Consider the following 9,759-nt stretch of genomic DNA (forward strand, 5'->3'; position numbering starts at 1 on the left):
TTAAGGTAGAATGTGCCTCGGGGACAAATATTCGGACTCTGAAACTTTCACAATTCTTTTTTGATATACCACTTGTGGGGGTTCATTTTAAAGCTCTTGGTTTGAGAAAATTTTTACCGGCTTCGTTTTTCGAAATACGAAAATTCTATGATGGCGGCCATTTTGTTTCTCTACTACCAAATATGCACCGTAACCCCCGAGTTTTATTCTTGGTTTTGAAAGTGGATGTCTGAAAGATTCCATAAGAAAAGTTTGAGCCAAAGTTCAAGTGTTTCACGTTCTAGGCGCCATACTACCTTAAATCGGACTCATTAGAAATCAAACGTTCACCATATTGCCTCTACAGCAGAGAAAGTCACATTAAATTTCTTTGAGTAAATAGGGAGCTCAGATGTGACGATGTACAGGTATTGGACACCATAATAAAATCCCTTGAATTGAAAATTTCCCCTTTAAACATCTACAATCCACCTCACGCGATAATTTTTAAACTTGCAACATTGATTGAAGGGTATTACAGGAATCAAATAATTAGTCTCCTTGGCGACGTGTTTAAATGAAAATCATTTTAACAAAAATTCTATTTTCTCTTATTTCTTCTTCAGGTTGTCCGTGATGATCCCTCATAACTCTGTGTCAGAATCTGTCGGGATGGAGAGAGGAACATTTTTATCGTTTGATGAAAGCGCGGGAAAAACGCCCAGCGATGATGTTGCGCCCGCCCGTTATCAGAAATCAGATATCAGAAAAGTTATACTGCTTGCAACTTGATCGGTATGTACCTTCCTTTCTTTCTATGACAAAGTGATAAGATGGATAGGTAAAAAATCTGTGCTTTTGGCAGATTCATTCAGACTAAAGCCTTTTATTGGGCCGTAGTGACATTGGTGGAGGGACTGTGATTTTGCCCATGCACGATGCGTATAGTTTCGCATACTGAGTTTGAACTGGGCATTGTCTTCTCTGATGACATGGAGCACTGAGCGTCAGGTTTTTTGGTCATTGTTTCAAAAGCTCATAGAGAGACTCAGAAGACAGAGAGAGACAGACAGACAGACAGATAGACAGACATGGACTAGAAGAATAAGTTCTCGTCGAAGATTGGTAAGCAATATGGACGAGACGAAGTGTTCTCGTATTGATATCATTGAAATTCACACCGCCAGTGATTGCGGAGAATTTCCCTGGTGTTGTCGTGTCTTTCCTCCACGGTGCCAAGCAAGAGACCGTTGGGGTAACTGAGCGAGTAGTAGTTGTAAAGAGTTTTATAATTTATGACTACGATGACAGGAAAAGCCGTCAATCCTATCAGGCCCCGTTGTATCCTGACTTTATGACGAGATTCAACCCATACCTGTTATATCATCATGCAGATACCATGGCTGCTTGAGTTACCTGTAAATGTGAGTTTAGCCTTCGTTTTCTTGGAAAGATTTTCGAAACAAGAATATCTTCAGAAGAAAAATACGTACAGTTGGCTAACTATTCACGCGTGTCAAATGCAGAACTCTTTGTTCAACATATTGAAATTACGAAACAGCAATATTAAAGATAACTTAATTTAAGGCGATGTGTCATCTTGGTTGAAAAACCATTTCTTTATCTGTGAAAAAAAAACTGTTAGCATCGCCTCATTGATCGCATGAGGGAATTTCTCATGCGAGCTGTGATATCGTCTGACGCTTGATTTGAAAGTGAAATTTTTTATGGTTTTTACGCCCGCGGCCGAATAGATTTACAAAGTTTGATTCTCCCTGCGACATTAAATGGATCTAGAATGAATTATACTCTGTAATTTACTCGTTCGTTTTGATTTGTATAATTTGTACATATGACACTTACAACTCAAGAATCCGTATTTCTCGATAAAAAACGATCTGTCAAAAATCTAGCTATTAGAGTTTGGCGTCCGCGATTCTGTTCTCGTATATTTCGTCATTTTAGTGTGAAATTTTAACGCCTTAACTTGGGTCATAGGGCAAACGCCTTTATGGTGACGCCTGTGGACAGCAAACTATTTAGCAACATTTTTCTGTCAAAATCTGTTCCGAAGAGTTTTGGTGTCTCGTTGTCTGACATTCTTGACCACTTCCTGTATTGAGTATCTGCATACAAGCGCGCGTTTCACTTGTAGCGAAATTAAATTTCTCGCAGATGCAGAGAGAGAAAACGCACTTCTCGCTAGCTGATTGTGAAAAAACAAGATTCTTGCATGCATCTCGCAAAATTAAAAAGCGAGAAATTGTCCATTTCTTAAATAATTCCTCGCAACATTCTGTACTAGTATTTGGCGTTCCAGTCCTGCGATTCGAATTAGACAGGCAAAGACAAAGAGAGACAGAGTGAGAAAGACGCAGACAGAGACAGGCAGTGAAACATATGGAGAAACAGTGAGATAGACAGAGACAGGGAGACAGATAGAGAGACAGGCAGACAGAGAGGCAGAGAGAGATTACACTTCCTGTTCTTTACCGTCGGAAATATTGTAGACCGTTAAGGGATGGAGAAACGAGAGAGAGAGAAACGAGAGAGAGAGAGAGAGAGAGAGAGAGAGAGAGAGAGAGAGAGAGAGAGAGAGAGAGAGAGAGAGAGAGAGATGACGATTGGACAGAAGAACAATACAGAACATGGAGAATGTGGACAAAAACGTAGAGAAACATATCGTAACAAGCAGCAGAGCGTGAGATTGGAGAATGAAAAATCAAAGATATCAACAAAGCAAGCCTTTAGGCAAATGAGAGTTGAAATTTGTACATGCATTCACATGTATGTAACAATTTTCCCATCCGTGCGCGAATTCATTTGTTTATGAAAATTGATGACGAATTCGTGACTACTCATCTTCTAAGGTTTATGACGAAGGCTATAAACATTTTTTTCCTTTCTGTTCCGAAATTTTACGATAAGAATACGAGCCCGTGATTAAAAAAGTCATGAATAATATTTAAATTAACAAGAATTGGTCCGCATTTGAAATGTGCAAAGTAAAACAAAAGAAACAGCGTCGGCATTGTAGTTTTGACTTTACATATCGGTGAGGTAATTATCCTGCAAACTTAAAAGTACTAGTCGATTTTTGTAGCTTGTATAGTACATAGGCATCATAAATGATTTTGAGTTTTACAAATGCATTTACAATATCATTTTCAGCTCTCCAGACGACCGTGAGGAGCTTTCGTAAGAACGCGCTCAGAAATTTGGCTGTATAAATATCAAAGTCTTGGCTTCCACTGGTGGTCTGCGCACAGGCGCTGAGGATGTAAAATTCTGAACACGGACTTTTAAGCCCTCTGACTAAAATGTTCTAGCGCCTAAACTTGATACCTTTCTGATGTCTGCGGTTAGCCTTTGAAATAAAGAAACATACTCGGACAGATCTATTTAGGAAGAGAATGACCACAACTGCTTATTTTACGTACAATAAAAGAAAACAAAGCTAGTTATCAACCTTGTCAAATGCCATCTCGCATGCAGCTGCGGGTAATTTACATGACAAAGCTTCCAGGACACCCCTGCGCATGTCACGGCGACCCGTCGTGCGTTGCATTACATAGCTGTATATTAGTGTATTTAGTTGCCTACAGCGATTTGCAGATTTTTGGCGCAAAAACAAAGCTACCCTATCAAGATAAATTTCGAAAGCTTTATACATATGACTGCGCGAGAACCCAGGTAGATTGGTTTATTTTCAAATGAGAGAGAGAGAGAGAGAGAGAGAGAGAGAGAGAGAGAGAGAGAGAGAGAGAGAGAGAGAGAGAGAGAGAGAGAGAAGAATAAATCAAAAGTTAGTCATGTAATTATATATATATATATATATATATATATATATATATATATATATATATATATATATATATATATATATATGCTATAACCTGAACAGTAGAGCAAGTGTAAAGGTGAGAAAGGTTGCTAATGACGTCACCTCTCCAAATATGATCTCAAACGTGCTTCCGAAACGTGTTCGAATAATACTCGTCTTTAAAATGAAAGTCATGAAATTTTATTAAAACTCTATTCAAGGAAACTGTAAACATTTCCCAACGTTTGCAATTCAAAATGGCTGCTTTTCCCCTATTTTGATAGCGCAAATTAACTTTTCCATTTCCACAGAAACTGTATTTCAATGAGATCTTCACGTACTCCAGAAATTCCAAAATGAGTTCGACACAAGTTGTAGATATGCGACGTATTATGAAAACTGGAGAGTACGAAATCTGTCCACAAGGCGTATCAGAATCTTTCCATCTTATAACTTTCCAATAACATGTGTTGTTTCATGTCAAAATAATGGAGCTCGGTGACGGCAAAGCTAACTTCCAATGACTTTTGCTGACTCTAAAACGTGCTTGATGCAGCTGAACAAACTAAAACACTAGCGAGCGGGGATTTTCGGTATCAATCTTAAAACGCTTTAGGGCTTCGGGTAATTAAAACACTCACATAATAAATTAAGCCCATTGCGTTGAGGGTTTGCTCTGTTTTGACTGTCATGCCCATTTTCACACCGTGGAGTTAAGTAACTACCGCAATGCTCACACTAACCACTGGTATATGTCACAGTTGTACAGTGGAAGCTATGTCAATGAATGTATATACTCAGTCGCTGTTCAGATTTTGTTAACTCGTTGTTTAGTATCAGTTTAAACTTTCAACAACCTATACCAGGGACTTATCGTTTTTCAGAGTTGTTCTAATCATGATTTCGCAGTTTCAATCTCTCTTTCAGTCTTTCGTTTAGAGGGGGGGGGGGCACGGTTTTGTGGAGGGACCGTGAGGGGGTTTGTGGTTAAACGTAATGAGTTTAGGTTGCCATCCGGTATTTCAATGTTCCACGGTCCCTCAGAGAGGGTGGGTGGGGGGGGGACAGTGTTTATCGCATACAGGTGTACTTCAACTAGCCATACAACCACCTCAAAGCAGAGGGGAGATGGTATACGCTTTGTACGATTCGTCAAAAGTACGGCCACGGACGTTTAAGGTTTTTGCTATGAGAAATGAGCTTACATTACCAACAACATCAGCTGCATCTAACCATCACATTGTACGACGTCACTAAGGCGTATGGCCACGTTTATTCAGGCCTTACCTGTGCCGGCGCCATCACACCTGTTACTCATCCAGGGATCCTTATCAACTAAGACAAGGCAGAGGGCGTGGTTTGAACGTGTTGTGTTTTATTTGTTTCGAAAACAAAAAATTATATTCGCAGAAATGAAGGACATTTCTGAAGGTCGTTATTATGTCATCTTTCTTGATTTATAAATTCATTTTTATTTTTCTAAGCTGTACCTTTTGATAATTGTTTTCGCTATTTCTGCTTTTAATGTAAACAACGGGTTTTTGTCACATCTTTTGATATTTGACATAGAAAACAAAAATAGTGAAAAAATGAACGGCATTGTTTAAAACACGCTACAGCTATTGTTTTAGAGTGACGATTGCACGCAATTCACACATTGGAAGCCTTTGTTTTCTTTTGAGGGTTAATTCATTGAAACATTAGGCCCCTAGAATCATGGAGAATAAAGTGGGGCTATTATTGAGGCTGATTTCTCTCTTTTACGGTACAATGCATTGCGGAAAAAGGATTATATTTGTTGAAACTTTTGTCGGGTTTGCTGCGTCTGGTGACTCATTTTGAAGTATTTGGAGCGAAGAACTTCAGATGATCAGATTTTTATCCCCCTCTTGTCAGAGTAACACCATGGCGATTGGTTCCCATTTTGAATCTTGGATATTAGTAAGTTTTACTCTGTGTCTCCAATACCAAAACTTGTACAGCAACCCTTTGTTTTGTTTTTAATTTGTTCGTAAAATATGGTTTAAAGATTCCATCTACCGAGGTATCATTCTCTTGGATTATTAGCTAAGAAGAGAAGCACCGTAGACAATAGGGTGTTGAAGAATTCCGTCTTAAGGTAGAATACTCCTCGGGGATACGATATAAGAACTCTCTAACTTTCACAATTCTTTTCTGATCCACCACGTGTGGGGACTCATTATGAAGCTCTTGGTGTATGAAAGAATTTTACCCCTTTTTCATAAATCCAAACTTTATTTTTCTCCGTAGAGTTAACACGTGGATGGCAGCCATTTTGAATTTCAAATATCGGTAAATCTTTGGTAATTTGTCTCTCTAGTACGAAAATTTGCACGGTGACCCGCGATTTTTATTCTTGATTTTGAAAGAGAATGGTTGAAATATTTTTTGAGGAAAGTTTAAGCAAAACTAGAAGTCTTTCATTTTTAAGGCGCATACTACCTTAAAGTTTATAAAGGAACTTCATTCAAAGACAATTCTCATTAAATCTCTCATTCATATATTTTCTCACTTTCTGTCCTCGTCGCACAGGATGATAATAATATTTCATTTTCAACTTGCTTCTGACCCTTCAACTTTGACCTTACTGACTTTTTGTTGACACCGAGGACAGTGTTAAGCTAAATGTTTTCGAATTTCAATGCTGAGAGCCATCTAAATTGTTTCAACGGGTCAAGGGTCAAGATCGCTAGGTCCCTCGTTCTGATATTAGCTGACGGATAAAATGTGGAAAAAAGATACTCTGCCGTCTTCACGTTTGTTTGAGACCAGAGTTTGCTGTATTCTTTAACCATTTTCTTTCTCTATGCCACCGTTTTTAAAGGGCCATTAGTTGTAACTTTTGACGATTTTTTTTCACTGTTTTGTTTTCTTCTGTCAACTACAGTTTATTGTTCTTCTCCCCAAAGCATGTTGAGATACACAGTATTCAACTTGTCAACTCAGCCTGTACATGTGTAGACTGCATTGTTATTGTTGACAAGTGAATTCTGGTCCGGATTAGGAATCAAATGTAAACAATAGCAGTGTATTTTACATGTAAGTTAAATGCTTTGTTGACAAGCTAAATCTTATCCTGCAGTGTGCCGCCTTTCCTACTGACATAAGTTATTTGCGTAAATAAGATCTTTCTATCGCCGTGCTTGTATGTCGACGCGGAAAACGATGACAGGACTAGCAGCTCTCACTGTTGATGATTCGTTCTTCATTTTGGTTTGCTAGTCATTTGCAAGTTCTTGTTCTACTCCCCAAAGCAAGTTGAAAAACCATCTATATAGCTTGTCAACTTGCATTGTTTACATTCGAATTCACTATTCAACAACAACAATGCAGTTTACACATGTGCAGACTGAGTTGACAAGCTGAATACTGTGTTTCTCAACATGTTTTGGGGAGCCAAACGAGAAACTGTAGTTGAAAAACACCAACAGTAATAAAATCATCAAAAGTTATAGCCGCCGGCCCTTTAAAATCACGTTTTGGATATCTTGTGAACGGATTTGGAAATAACAATACCGTAAAACCCTTAATGAGCAAAGAGGGAAATGAACCGACCTGATCGTTTGCTCATGGGAACATAGAGAGTACAGGCTTCTACTGTCAATGATGGGAAAAAACTCTCTGTGTAACGACAGAAAATAAAATAAAAAACAGAGGATGACGTAATGGCAATGTCAATAACCATTGAAAGTCTTCAGTTTCATTGTCCCCCGCGATGACGTAACACTTCCTGAGAGAATTTGAACCTTAGTGGCTGTATCCATGGCTACTATCTCCATGCTGTATCTTATGGCATTCAACACTTCGTGTAATATTAGTCCATCAGAAACCTCTGCTCGTCCCATTTTACTCACTATAATAGACATACACTTACTCTTGCTTGGACAGGAACTTCTGAGGTAAATTTGAATCACGGTCTTGAGGGACCCTGATTGAACTTGACGTTGACTGTGAATACTATGATGCATGTGACGGTGATGTAACATATGGACGTGACCAGTCGTCGAGGTTGCTACCTCCATAACCACTGAGGATACCTATGGACATTGCATGCTTGTTCCGTGGAATGGAGGTGTGACAAACCCCAGTCCCTCCCCACAGGGAGGGGGGATTGTTGGACAAACCGACCCTTCAAATACTCATCGACAAACAACACTGGAAAGTTGAACACTTCATAATGGGTCATTTAGTCAATAAACCGCACCCAGCGACGGGGATACCTCGAGATTTCGACCAGTTCACGACGTATGCACAAGCGGTCGAGAGTGCATGTATGGATTGAACCATTGAGGTAGACAGAAAGACTACCTCCATGATTGAACTGGTCAGAAAGCCGAGCGCTGTACCCCTTGCTAGGTTCGTTAATTAATTACTATTATAATAGTATTATAAAATTCAGGTGAAAACTAAAAATGGAATTTTACACTGACTGAGAGTTTCCCATTGTGCTATTTCTTGAATATTAGCACTATTGCTTTTACATGCCAACCGATCAGCTCACTCAGAATTCCTGAATGGCACAGTTTACATGAAGTGAAATAAAACTGAAATGACTTTTTGCAAAATAAATACTGGAAACATGATACAGCTTCTAGGGCTACATGTCACGTGATGAAAGTCATGATCGTCGAAGGGTGAAAGAAATCTTGTAAAAATGTAAGAGATGGCAATAGTTGGTGGCAATAGTTGTGAGCATATCAGGCATTTTTCACTCTTTCTCAAGAGGGCTGGTTTAGACTGGGCAGGGAACAAATAGCTCTCCCGCCAAAATTTGTGCATAAAAACTTTCACATCTTTGAAAAAATGACCAACAAGGTCGTCCCCTCGATTCCATCTTTCCTGCGCATGAATGATAGATATAAGAGGCTTCGTCCCGGCTTTTGTAAACAAGCGAACGAAGCAAAAAATAAACAATAGTCTGTGGTAATATCTCTGCAGGCGAGAGGCGCGAATATGACATATCTGTTACGTTAAGCGTAATACAGAATGCTATCCAACTTCTGTTGCTGTATTTTTTCACGGACGCGATTTATGTTACACCTATCTCTTTGTCATTAATATTCAAATCGTCTTTTATTTATGATACAATCGCTTTTAAATGGCCGTTAAAGAGATATACATACAATCATATCTATTATATTGTGATGGTATTTGTAATTGCCATTGTGTGCGTCTACAATAGCCATAACTTTTGATTTTTTTTCACAGTTTTGCCGGGCTGTGTTCTGTTCTGCTGTCTCCCTAGGGTGTTTTAGAGCTTTCATCTTTCAGTCTATCAAAGAGAATGTCTGCACAACCTGGAATGGGTTTGATGTAATCAACGTGCTTACTGTTGCACTTTTTATCAGAATGTTACGAAGCAAGGTGTCAGATTTGCACTTACGGACAAAGAAAGACGAAATGCTACCAGGGCGCATACAAAAGGTAGGGTCTTCCCCCTCTACTGTCTATGGACAGACGTAAAAATGAGTAGTGGGACCAAAGACAGTAGAAGTGCCTGTGTTGCATATGATTGGACTCATGAGTCTTTTGAAAAAGTTACTATTACTTGCAACAGCGAAATGCTGTGTCCAATATTTTGGCCATGCTCATATATTTTCTTGTTTCTCATCAACGCACGAAGTTCAAATTAACTCTTGTAGTGTTTCAGTTTGCTGAACAGATCTCGCAATCTGTAAAAGTCACAAAACAAAATTTATAATTACCTGCGAAGGTATTTGAAGGGGCAATAGCTGTGACCCTTAGTGATTGTTTTCACTACTTTTGTTCGCAATGTCACATACATTTACTTTTCCTAACCCCCAATGCATATTGTATTCACTTTGTCAACTCTGTAAATATAGACTGCATTGTTATTGCTGACAAGTGCATTCTGGTCCGTCTGGAATTCAAATGTCAATTTCGTATAGACGTTGTGTTGACAAGATAATATTTGG

At 38.9% G+C, this 9,759-nt stretch overlaps 1 long non-coding RNA gene across 2 annotated transcripts in view; it reads left to right on the forward strand.

The window, feature by feature from the left end:
• LOC139124061 (uncharacterized) overlaps positions 1–9,759 on the forward strand; it is a 153,741-nt gene that overhangs the window by 134,513 nt on the left and 9,469 nt on the right. Inside the window, exons 3-4 of one of the 2 annotated variants that reach the window (XR_011549852.1) lie at positions 606–774; positions 9,032–9,247. This is a non-coding gene — a long non-coding RNA (uncharacterized lncRNA). The remainder of the gene's footprint in view (positions 1–605; positions 775–9,031; positions 9,248–9,759) is intronic. The other variant, XR_011549853.1, reaches the window with a different exon arrangement.

This window comes from Ptychodera flava (genome assembly GCF_041260155.1).
Source record: "Ptychodera flava strain L36383 chromosome 23 unlocalized genomic scaffold, AS_Pfla_20210202 Scaffold_23__1_contigs__length_28996876_pilon, whole genome shotgun sequence".
NCBI lineage: Eukaryota > Metazoa > Hemichordata > Enteropneusta > Ptychoderidae > Ptychodera > Ptychodera flava.